This window comes from Nannospalax galili, unplaced genomic scaffold, assembly GCF_000622305.1.
Source record: "Nannospalax galili isolate Female #2095 unplaced genomic scaffold, S.galili_v1.0 scaffold173, whole genome shotgun sequence".
Classification (NCBI taxonomy): Eukaryota; Metazoa; Chordata; class Mammalia; order Rodentia; family Spalacidae; genus Nannospalax; species Nannospalax galili.
Window position 1 is genome coordinate 3,275,658 of NW_008334442.1, and position 13,639 is coordinate 3,289,296.

Here is a 13,639-nt window from a genome sequence, read left to right on the forward strand (position 1 = left end):
GAGGAAATCTGCAAAAGGCTCAGAAGGCCCCTGGATAACTTTAGATAGGCTGTCATTTAGGCTGCCTGATCCCGTTAACATCTTCCATGCTTTAAGAGCTGCCTCATTAATTTGAGAATATACCTGTCCTGGATATCCAATTTGATTGTTTATAAAGGCACCTTGCCCCATGAGCATATCCACATTCCATGCTGGTTGGCCATTGGCCACGTTGGCGGTGGCCAGCTCCACACAGAATTCGAGATATGCTGATTTCCAATTTAAATAATCCCCTCCAGAGAGAACGGCTCTGCAGAGGTTCTGCCAATCAAAGGGTGTCATAGCACGCCTCGTCAAGCTTTCTACCTGAGTTATTGTATAGGCTGCTTGTATACCAAATGTAGATACTGATTCTTTCAGCCTCTGGATTACTTTCCAATCTAAAGGTTCATGGTATCTTTGATTATTTTGATCATCAAAAACTGGAAAAGCCCCATACCTAACTGAAAAATGCCTCCATGTTCCTTCATTAAGCGTCCTTCGACTTCCTCCTACATAAGGGGGAGCCGAGACCAGACTCCCTCTTTTGTAAGGAGGAGCTGGAAAGTCCCTGTCACACCAGGGGGCGGACGGGCTTCCTCCCACCCCGGTCTTTTCTTTCTCAGCAATTTTCAGCTGTTCCATAACACTGTCTAAGTCCTCCCCATCATACTCCTCCTCATCAGAAGGGGCACAGCAAGCGTTATGCTCGGAGAGTTCCTCTTTTACCTCCTCTAACACCTGTGCACCCTGGGCGATGTCCTCTTTATACTTCCCCGATTTATCAGTGAGACAGGTCCTTACGAGAGTCCACACTGCCAAAGTCCCCTGAGGGAGACTGCCCTCAAGATCCTTATCAAGTAAGTCCTTTCCTAAGCGCTCCCATGATGAGGGATTTATGTACCCCTCCTCCAAAAACCAGGGAGCCTCCCTAGTGATGGTATCAAGAAAATTCTCAACTGTTTCTGCCTTTAGCTTAATTCCACTTTTTTTCAGCAATTGTACCAGCGCTAGATGCACTTTCGTTTTTGATCCGCCAGCACCCATGTTTTCTCTGCCGAGATCTAGTTATCCGTCCCTTAGCCTAGGGAGCTTCCTAACTCCGTCCCAGTTTATGGAAACTTTCTCTCCATCCCTTCTCCTGAGGGAGCTTCTGATAGCTATCTTTTCCCTTTCAATACTTACAGCTCTAGAGCAAAGCTTGATGGTCCCCGTACGGGCCACCACTTGCGACGATCCTCAACTCTGACCTGCAGAGCTGAAGAGAAACGACATGAACACCAAGGTAGGGTTCAAGCTTCTTCTTTCATTGCGCCGTTTTTTCCGTTATATAGGTGCCCCGAAGCCCTCCCTTTCGCCAGACCCAATCAGGGGAATTACACGTGCACACCAGACAGTTGAGGCAGCAATCTATAGGGTCACGTAGACCCAATCATGCATGCTGACGCTACTCATCAGGCGGTCTGCACGTGATCGGGACACTGCGTTTGAGCATATGGAGTAAACAGGTGATGATCACAAGTCTGGGCAAAATGGCAGGGCGCCATCTTGGGCTGCTCCAGCCACGCTGGCTTGCCACAAATTTCTTTTTGTGTTCTAGGTCTGTTTAATCTGTTAATCTCTTCTTGGTTTAGTTTTGGTGTTTCCCATGCCTTTAGCTATCCATCCATTTCTTTTAGGTTTTCAAATGTAGTTGTGTATAGATCTGTAAAGTATTCCCTTATAATGTTCTGTATCTTTCTGGTGTCTGTTGTGATGTTTCCCCTTTCATCTCTGATTTTGTCTATTTGGAGGTTCTAGTTCTTTCTTTTCATTAACTGGGTTAGCAGCCTGTCAATCTTGTTTATCTTTTCAAAGAACTAGCTCTTGGATTCATTGATTCTTTGTATAGTTTTGTTTGTTTCTATTTCATTAATTTCTACTCTGATTTTTGTTGTTTCTTTTTGTCTTCTGGGTTTGGGCTTCATTTGCTGTTACTTTAAAGTGTCTTGAGTTGCAATGTTAAGTCATTTATTTATGTTCTTTCTGATTTTTAATGTAAGCATTTAGAGCTATAAACTTCTTTCTTGGGGCTACTTTCAATGTTTCCCAGAGGTTTTGTTGTGTTGTACAGTCCTTTTCATTTAGTTCCTGGAATACTTTTATTTCATTCTTAATTTCTCCTTTGACCCATTCATTATTCAGGTTTGTATTGTTTAATCTTCATGTATTCATGTACCTCCTGGGATTTCTTCTGGTGTTGATTTTAAGCTTTATTGCATTGTGGTCTGATGGAATGCATGGAATTATTTCAATCATTTTGTATTTGTTTGTATTTGTTTGATTTGTTTTGTGCCCTAGTATGCGGTCTATTTTGGAGAGAGTTCCTTGGGGAGCTGAATACAAAGTATATTCTTTGGTGCTTGGGTGGAATATTCGGTAGATGTCTGTTAGGGCCATTTGATGTATTGTATTGTTTAATTCAGATGTCTCTCTATTAATTATCTGTCCCATTTACATATCTCATGGAGACAATGGGGTATTATAGTCCCTAACTATTAATGAGCTGGGATTATTCTGGGTTTTAATGTCCTATACTACTGGTTTTATGAAGTTGGGTGTACCAGAGTTTGGTGAATATGTTTTTGTGACTTTTATATCTTCTTTGTCAATTATTCTTTTGATCAGAATGAAGTGGCCCTGTTTATCTCTTCTAATTAGTTTTAAGGTCTATTTTGTCAGATATTAGAATTGCAATGCCTGCTTTTTTCTTACTATTCACTTGGTATATTTGTTTTCCATCCTTTCACCTCAAGTTATTGCCTGTCCTTCAAAGTGAGATGAGTTTCTTGCAGACAACAAAAAAATGGGTTTTGTTTCTTAATCCATTCAACTAGTCTGTGTCTTTTGACTTGAGAGTTCAGTCCATTGATATTTAAAGTTATTAATGAATGATGTGTATTGATTCCTGTAATTTTTCTTTCTGTTCTCTTGCTTGGTATAGCTCTGTATTTTTGAGAGTTATACCTTCATTAATCTTCTTTCCATAACCCCTTGATTACAGTCTTTCCTTTCTTCAGCTCTTTGTATTGCTTCAAGAAATCTCTGAAGGGCTAGTTTTGTGGAAATGAATGCTTTCAGCCTATTTATGTCATGGAAGATTTTTCTTTCCCCTTTGACTATAATAGATATTTTGTGTGGGTAGTATAATCTGGGTTGGTATCTGTGGTCATTTAGAACTGGGAATGCTTTGGTCCATGCTCTTCTGGCTTTCATTGTTTGCACTGAGAAGTCAGCTGTAATCCTGTTGTGTTTTCCTTTATATGTGACTTGTTGTTTTACTTTTTCAGCTTTCAGTATTCTCTCTTTGTTCTGCATGTTTAGTGTTTTTACTATGATGTGCCATGGAGAGTTTCCTTTCCTGTCTATTTGGTGTTCTATATGCTTCTTGTATTAGTATGGGCATGTGTCTCTTTAATTTGGGAAAATTTTCTTCTACAATCCTGTTGAATGTCTGGTCCATACCATTTTCCAAGTTTCTTCTCTTTCCTGTATGCTTATGATTCATAAGTTTGGTCTTTTTATGGTGTCACACAATTCCTTCCCATTCCATTCTTGTGCTTTTTAAAATTTTCATGGAGAATCTTTGTTTCAGTGGTCTAATTCATCCACTTTATCCAAAGTATTGATATTCTGTTTTCCAATTCATCCTGTTGCTGAGTCTTTCTCTTGTCATTTATAATTGGCTTACTGATTGTTTCACTTCCTTCTTAATTCCCCCCTGAGCATTCTTCAATATTTCTAACTTTTTTCTGAATTCATTCAGAAGTTTATCCCTATCTTCTTTCAGTTCTTTGATTTCTTTTTTTGTGTGTTCTTTAAATTCACTGAATTCTTTTTATAATGTTTATAACTGTTCTTTCAAGTTCCATGTGTTGTGTTATCTCTAGGGGGTTCTCATTGTACTCCTCTACAGGACTGATGGTACTTGGTTTGGTATATTATTTTGTTTTTCATAGTTTTACTTGTTTCTCTGTGACTTTGACAGGTGGATTTCTTTTGTAGATTCTGGTTCTTTTGGGAGACTCAAGCCTTCCTTTGTTGATTTTTGGTCTACTTCTTTTTGTAAGCTTTATGTGCTGTTATGTTTACTTGTTGCACATGAAATGCTGCTTGGTCTAAGCTTCAGGTTCTCTCCTGGTTTGATTTTATATTGGAGTTGCCGAATTCCTTTCATCTTCCTGCTCTGGAATTCCCACAGAGACCCAAGTCAGATGACAATCAGATGCTCTCAGGCTTTCTCCTAAGGTCTGAATCCCTCCAGGAAATATGTTTCCTTAGGAATTTGAGGACTGGCCTGGCTTGGGAGCAGGGCCCAGGAAAGATGCTAGCCCCCAAGAATGCAAAGGGAGGTGTGGGCCAGAAGAGACCCAACGGAACACTGGGGACTACAGGGAGGAATTGGGTTGGTCTGGACGCATAGGGTCAGGAAGCAGTGAGGATTCTGGGATACAAATTCAGTCCACGCATCTGGGATGCCAAGACAGGAAATGAGCCAGTCCCCCTGCTAGGAGAAGAGGTGGGAATGGGGAGCTGGGAGGGTGAATGAGGCTGGGAGAGTCATAGCACAGTGAGCACAGCAGTCAGACTTACCCAGGTGAGCTGCTGGCTCCAGGAAGCTGTGGGGCTGGGATATGCGTAGATGCAAAGGGAGGTGGGGACTAGAGGGAGGGACTGGGTTAGTGTGGATGTAAAGAATCAGGAAGCAGTGGGGAATTTGGGTCAAGAGGTCAGTCCAGAGGTCTGGGGTGACAAGACAGGAAATGTGCCTGTCCCCCCCCCCCTAGGGGCTAGCAGGAGAGATGGGGTGGGGGAGCTGGGAAGGTGATTGAGGATGGGGGATTCAAGGTGCAGTGAACACAGCAGCCAAACTTATCCAGGAAGCTGTGGGGCTTGGCTACCAACTGTACTAAGTTATTTTTATGGTTAGAAACCACACATAAATGTTTCACAGTATTTTTTTTTCCTGTTTTGTTTTGTTGTTTGTTTATCTGTGCTGGGAGTTAAACCTAGGTTGGCATAATAGGCAAGTATTCTACCACTAAGATATCTCAGCAGTCACCATATACATATTTTTTATTTGAAATTCCCAGGGACTCAAAGATTTTCTCTGATCCACATTTTTTTTTAATTTTACAAAAACTTTATTGAGAATTTTAAACAAGCATATAAGGTGTTTTGATCAAATCCATGCCCACTCCCTCCCTTCCAAAACCTCCCATATCTCCCCATCACCTTTTTCTTTTTGTTTTCTTTATTCTTCTTCGATTTATTTATTTTTGTGCGGCTTTTGGGTACTCTAACATTCCCCCCTCTGAAGAGGTAACCCAAACATTAAGGATTCAATACAAGCTCTCAAATGCTTTTGACATTTTTGGCCTTTGGAACAGAGTATGTTACTAACAGTCCCAAGGACATTTTGGCTTTTGGCCAAGAATCTGACTAATTTTCTTTGAGGTCTTTGTACCCTAACTGCCTAGCCAATTCCTACCTCCTATTCTTATCACACCATCCTCTGAAAGGGTTACCCAAATTGCCAAGAGGGATTTGGGATACAAACAGCTCTGGCTTCTTCCATGCTGAACAGGGACGCAGGGTGAGGCAATTGGAGTACCCGTATTACAAGTTCTAGACAGGGAACTAGAAAAAAGTCAGAACAGGGCAGTTTTAATTTGAATTCAAAAATATCAAAAAACACCGAAGGAAAGGATTTATAAATGTAGATGTTTCATATTAACTGAAACTGAGCAAGTACTCCCAATATGCCTTTAATTTAGGGAGGAAAAACCAGGAAAAAATAAATGCATTTTTTTCAAGGAGAAGGAATATTACAAGAACAGAAAATAAAACTTAATTATGTATTCATAGTAGTAGATCCAGTATGTGATTCAAGGATGAGTACCAGTGGAGAAACTAGTTATTAATGTCTCTAAGTTTTTCCAGGGATTTTAAATATATTAAATATTTAAATATAATATTAATGGACATTGATCATAAGGCTACACAGTGAACTAAAATAGTAGCAGCCTTGATTTTAATTGAAATTATATCCACTTACTAACATGACTCTATTTTTCATAGCAATTTTATTGGTAGTTATATAATATTTAATTTTAAAAACAAAAATAGTTAATATAAATTAATGATCAAACATTTTAAAACTTAAATCTATGGAGGGAAAATAATCAAGGAGATAATCCATAGTAAAATATTAGCAACATCTTGATTTATAGTTCACTTACTTTGATGCCAAGCTGATAAATAAGGAAACACTTTTTTTTGTAAGGAAGGAAATACTTATTTTGACTCAAGGTTTGAGAGTAGAGCCCATCATGTGGGCTCTAGGAATAGGAAGCAAAGAGAGATGAATGTACAGCTCACTTTCAACATTGCATCCAGCCCATTTATTGTGGCTTCTCTCATCCCAATTAACCTAGATCAGAAACTCCTTGACAGGTGACTCTTAATGCAGTCATGCTGACAATATTAACAATAATAGGATGTCTCATCAGTTTGAAAATAGACAGGAGTTGCAGTCAAATGAAAACATGATGTGTTATCTAAGATCCCCTTCCATTTAAAGAGCTTGTCATGATGGGGACTGATGGCAGGAGGCCTGTAATTCACAAGGCACTTGTTTCTCTCAGCTTGAAATAGGGTAGATTAGGGTAGGAACTGAAATGTCTATTACGACTTCACTTGGGAAGTCACACTCATTCTCCAAGTCCTTTGGGTTACATAGCTTATTCCAACTCAGTGTGAAGGAACTAAACAAAGGCATAAATACCAGAAATAATTATTTGGGCTACCTTGGAGACAGATTATCATATCTGTCTTTCACTAAACATGAGACATTTTTGGTTATCATCTAAGCATGTTGTTTGAAAATCAAGTCAATTTTCCTGTTACTAAACTTTTTCTTTAACAATTATATTTGATTGATTGAAGTTCAAGTTCTTTAGCAGAATCCCAAGCAAAGGCCTGCTTTGTTGTTTTTTTTAATATAGGTTATTTTGTATGACAATATGAACTATATAATAGTCAGTATACATGTTGACTGTGATTTTGAAGTTCAGTGATATTTCAATATTGGTCACTTGTCTCTTTTTCTTTAGTCTTTTACTGAGAAATATGTTGGAAGTCTCAGCTCTCCCTCTAGAGGCTTCACCTTTGAAGTTATGCAGTGGGTGAGATATGAAATGTATAGTGAATACGGATGGATGAAATCCATAATGTTGAAGAAGGCATGGAGGCTTGAAGAGGTATCTGGTCACTGTAAATTCACAGACCAGAAGCAGAATTTTAAGATCATAAAATACGAAAAGCGTCAGTGTGTGTCACAGTACAGTGACCACAGTTCAAGCCTGAAGGGCTTGGGGACCCCGACGGACAGAAATCAAGACACAGGAGATGCAGAGGTCTATGTGCCAGTGCATGTTTATTGTGAACTAAAGCAAGCTTATATAGGAATCAGATCTGGAGTAACCAAGGAATAACTAAGGATACATCACCAAACAGAAAGTAACCAAGGAATAACCAAGGATACATTATGATACCACCAAGAATACATTACTTCACCAACCAAAACTCACACAACGTTTACAGTATCCAAGATTCAGCTACATAATACTTAAAATATCTTAGATATAAGGTGTACTGTTTGTGATTACTCTTAGCAACGACAGTAATTCGTTATTTCTATATAGAAACCAAGCTAAGTGTGCTGAGAAACTCCAGTGCCCATAAACTGAAACAGAACTTTTTGGTTATGTTTCCAAGACTGCCAATTAATCAGGGAAGCATAGCCTGTCAACTCAGACCACAGAGCAGAGAAACTCCCAAAGTGGAAGCATTCTTTCTCCAATGCTTAAGTCAAGGCAAGCTGCCACAGCCTAATGCAGCAATGGCTGTGCCCATAATAATAGCTCCCAACAAGTGTGTTCATAATTTAAGAAGCAAACATCTGTGCAACTATCACCCATATACAATATACAAAATTTAAATGTAGTTACCCCATAATAGGGGTTCTTTGGCCCTACCAGATACCACAGGCTATGAAATAAACAAACCTAATGCCAGGAATGAGCTCCCTTCTTTGGAGTCATGTGGAAATCTACTACTATAGAAGCTTCTTAAGATGTATACATATATAATATAAAATGATAATCACCCTATAATGGACATTCAATGGCCCTACTAAATACCATAAGCTAGTTAATAAAAGGTCCAATGTCAGGAATGCATTCTCTCTTTTTGAGTTATTGACCAAGGCAGTAACAAAGACCCTAAAATATATTGACAGTTGCCACTGATCTTGGTTACCTGACAGAACTTGATGGTGAAACCCCATTGGTGAAGACACAGTATATGTGAGTCACAGAACAAATGAGAAATCAAGCTGATACTGACCTTGACGCTTCCTCTGGACTAGCTAGCTTTTCATAGAGCTGCAAGGTACTATGCATGCTACTAGAAGAGATTGTAATCATTGACCTTACCCATCTGTGAACTCTGTGACTACAAGTACAACCAACTGGCTGGGCAAGATATGCCCACTGGTGAAATGGTGACATGAATGATGTGAGTAACCAATCACTTTATGGTTGGATTTAAGACTCTACTCACAAGATGGAGTGCATAGCTGGCACTGTTTTCAGGGCAAAGAACCTATGACTAGACAGGTCAGAGGCCCTGAGGGAGAACTTATCATTATTATTCTACTAAATAGAAATAGTTTTAAACTAAATCTGAAGGACTTATTTTTATCCCCACAGTTTAGTGCACCTCTCAACACTCACCAGAGAAGATTTTTCTTATAGCAAGTGGCAATTAATAAAGAGACCCCCAATGGAACAGCATGTTAAGAATAAGAAACTGCCAAGTGCTAAGTACACCTATATTAAACCCTTTCTCCCCAAGGCTAGGCAATTATTGTGGAAGAGGGGGAAGAAAGTGTAAGAGCAGGAGGTGGTAGATGAATATAAGGAGGCCACATTTTCTGAACACAAGAAATTGCAAATGCAATCGCAAATATGAAAATACAATTCTTGTGACAGTGTGTACAAGACTTGTGCAAGCAGAAGCCAAACACAAGCCCGATATGAATGGGAGAGTTGGGTTAAGAAAACTAAACCCAGAATGATGATTTATTGGAAATTGATTGCCCATGGGAGACGGAAAGTCAGTTTTCATTAAGGGTGTAACACCTGGTAGGTTGAACAGGCTCCAAAGGATGGAATGACGCACAACAACATTTGGAAAATACAAATTAGACTCTATAGGAAATGATTATACAAGACATGAAGTTGGGGGAGCATGGTAGTAGGGTATGGGTGGAGGTACAGAAAGGGGTCTGAATATGATCACATACATTCTTTGAAAATTTCAAAGCATCAATAAAATTATTAAAAATAAAAACTATAAATATAAAAAATTCCTCAATCATTAAAACTTTTTTTTGTTATCCTGTTTACCATAACAAATGCACTTTCCTCCCTCATGAACATTTACATTGAATATCTATGACAATAAATAAATTCAGTGTATCTCAAGCAGACTATTAGATGTAAAATAATTAGAAAAGAATCCCTGTTACCTGCACACTTAAGGTGAAAAAGGGTAAGACAGCTATGATGGTAACAGGAAAGTACCATGAGCAATGGTTAGGTAATTCTCAGCTAGGGCTCTATTAAAAACATGTCTGTTCCTATCAAACAGTGTAAAGTATAATCAGTGTAACCAAGAAAAAAGATATTACAACTATGGTCTATGATTTTACCATGCCACTATTACAATTAATGCCTGGATAAAATAGCCTGACTCTTAACATTAGTTTTAAGAGGTCTCTGAACTCTGAGGCTACCCATTCCCACAGATGTCTCTTGGAACTGTGCTTGGAACTGTGCTCTTGAAATGTGTCCACGAGTTATGTCTAACCCATAATTTTATTCAAAATCATTTCTCCAGCTGCAACTGGGTAACTACAAACATGAATCTACCCTTATAAGACCACCTTGCCTTTTCATCCCTAGATTTAGAATATCTCATATGCACAAGGTCAAGCATTTTCAATCCTCAGGGTTTTGATGAAGATACACACTGCCTTTCAACACTTTGATAATTCTGAAACATACCCACATTCTTCCCCTGTCTTGGGGTGGAGTATCAAATTGAGGTTCCTAGGAAACAAGATCAGATGCCCAGGTCACGAGAGCACATGGTTCAGTGAGTTTGTCAAAATTGTAAGTCATCAGTCTAAATTCTATTCTGCAAGTCTTTCTTACAACAGTCATTTCATTTTTGCTTTTTTTCTGTCCTTGTTCTTGTTGCTTTAAATTTTATTTATAATTGAGAATTTCTTATATGTATAAATGAAATATATTTTCTCTTTCCCAATCCTCTTTCAACTTCCCCTATATCCTCCTAAACAGAACCCCTCTTCCAACTTCCTGTTAAGAACACTGGCTATTCTTTCAGAAGACCCAGTTTCAGTTGCCAGCACCCACATGGCAAGTTAACAGCCATTTGCAACTCTAGTTCCAGGGAATCTGATACCCTATTCTGACCTCTGTGGGCATTGATGACACAGGTGCACTCACGTACATGTGGGCAATACACTCATACACATAAAATAAAAAATATATATATAAAAAATTAAATTATGGTCTTATTTTTAGATGTGGTAACAACTATAAAAAGTGATCTGGGACTAGAGACATGGCTCAGTCTTTAAGGTACTTGCCTTGCAATTTCAAGGGCCAAAGTTCAGATCCTGGACCCATGGAAAAGGTTGGCATAGTGATAAGTGCCTTTAATCCCTGAAATGAGGAATTGGGGAGCAAGGAGATGTAAATCCCTGGAGGTTCACAGACCAGCTACCCTGTGAACTTCCAAATCAATGAAAAATCCTGTCTCAAACAGAAGGTGGAAAAGGCCTAAGGACTGATAGCTAATACTGTCCTCTGACCTCCACATTGGTGATTAGCTTCACAATTTCCTTGATAGGGAAGAATTAGACTCATACATTAGCTTCAAAATTGAATTCTTGTATGTTCTTATTTATATTTAACACAAATAACAACTTAATATAGCTTTATTTCTCAAAAATAGTCTATCCTTCCCAAATTCTCATTGACAGCAATCTGAAAACACTATGTAAAGATTTTATTTTTTTCGGCAGCTGTAATACACTTGCTACTGGGGTGCATGAAACTCTTCTAAGCTTAATAAATATAGTTTATTATTTCTAGTTAGAAAAAGAATAAATAAAAAGTAATCAATATTGCATTCAAAGAGTTCCTTTTCTTTATGACATTATCCATCATCCTTACTAAATGTGACTGAAGTGTCAACATAGAGCTATGGAAAATGGACAAAAATCGGAAAATAGGCAGTATTACATAGTGATTAGCACAGAGTTCAGAGGCAGACCATATTGGTTCAGTTCTTTGATTGTTCATTGGCCAGTTATGAAGGCTTAGATAGTTTCCTTAGACATATATATTAATTTTAACATACGTAAAATGAAATTACACTATGAGCAAATGGTACATCTTATGACAGGGCACATACTTCAGTTGTTAATAAAGCATTATAACTGAACTTTACTTTCCTCATCAATAAAGAGGAATTTGAAACAAACAGTCACCAATTTCAACTACAGTTTGAAATTTCTTAATTAAATGGTTTAAATATGAAAAAGAATTATTTTCTATGATATGTGCAAGAGAGATGAACTTCACTAATGGGTAAGCATCTATTCTTATACAGTGTGTTATTAACTTCCCTTTGATGAATCTTTAGATACTTAAAGAGAAGATTTAGCAAGCTAAAGGACGTTAAATCACAGACTTGGGAATAAGATATATTGTTGCTTGTTGGTTTCTATGTAAGAAAGCACTGTTGAGCCCATATGTTTAAACACTTGATCCCAGGTGGTAGCATTGTTTGGAAAGATTTTGGATCATTTAGGAGGTGGATCCTTAATGGAGGAAGTAGATTTCTGGTGAGGGCCTTCAGGTTTTATAGCCGGCCTTACTGACTCTTTTCTCTTTGCTTCCTGACTCGAGATATTTGTAACCAGCCAGCCTACTGCTCCTGCCCCCATACCCCTGGCAACATGATGGAATGTAATCCTTTGAACCATAAGTCAGAAGAATTTTGTTTTCCTTACACTGCTTCTCATTGGATGTTTGTTGCAGCAATGAGAACATTAAAAAGATAGAAAATAAGTAGTAGAAATGGGTTGTTGCTCTGATGAACATGATCATGTGGTTCTTAGAACTGGTTTTCAGGACTATTGTGTAACCGTTTGGAACAATAGGACAGAAAATATAAGGCTGTAAGCAAAATTTACTGGGTTATTCTAGCAAAGCAAATGTGAACTACTGATGCATAGCTCATGACATTTTAGAGGGGAAGAAGGTCTATTGGTACTGGATAAAGACCATTCCTGTAATATCCTACAAAGAATGCCTGTGATATGAGAACCTAAATGACACTGAACTTAAAAATATTGAACTGATGTGTTTTACAGAGGACATTTCAATATAGGACAGCATCCAGGTTGTGACATGGTCATTATTCACCACTCTTGTTCATGTCTACAATGAAAAGAAAATAAAACAAGCTGTGAAGAAAGATGTAAAAATATGCAGTTTATGGAAAAGAATAGATCAAACAACTATAAAGTTGCAGGCAAGGAACATGCAAAAATAAGACACTGTAATTTTTAAAGAAAATCTTTTCTCTTCACTGGGAAAATGAGAACAGTAACTTGAGAGTAAGGCTCTATCAACCAAAAGCATCAAATTTGAAAATTCAAATCATTTTCGAAGAATATAGTCTAAACTGAGAATGTTGAAGGGATTCCCCTTGCTTGGAAAGCAACTGCTTAAGTGTTTCCTCATGATCAGCATACAGGGGACATTGTAACTGTGGTCCAAAGGGTCTAGACTCCATCATCAGAGCTGGACTGACAGGCTGTCATGAGCTGCCTAACATGGTTCCTGGGAACTGAACTTCAGTCCTCTCCCAGGGTAGCAAGTACCCTTAACTGCTGGGCATCTCTCCAACACCTTGTTGAGTATTTTGTGGTAGGAAAGGAAAAAGTAATTCATAAAGAAGGAATACATTTTAAGGAACGAATTGAGCTTCATTTAAAAGAAAATGCTTGGAAACGAGTTTTAAGAAGATAAAAAAGAATGAAACAGAGGAAGTCTATGAGTCAGGAAGAGGAAAGGGTTATAGGAGAAAATGGGAAATACTTTTCTAATGAATTTCAGATTGTAAAGATAAGCTTGATAATAAAAGCTTTTTTGATGGAGGATAACTTTAAAGAATAAAAAGGGGAGAAAAGATAAAAGGCAAAGATAATGTCAGATAATCGTTCAGGATTGGGAGGTTGAGAAGTATGAACAGAACAAGAGTGGCACATTCTTCATTTGTCTTAGAATGTATTGACTAAGCCCACATGAAGCTATCAAGCTGCAATCCCTCATTAAAAGTTCCACAATTCACACAGATTATATCAGTCTGGCAAAAGCATTCATGGAGGGCAAATGCGGTGTCTCAAAGAGGGCAA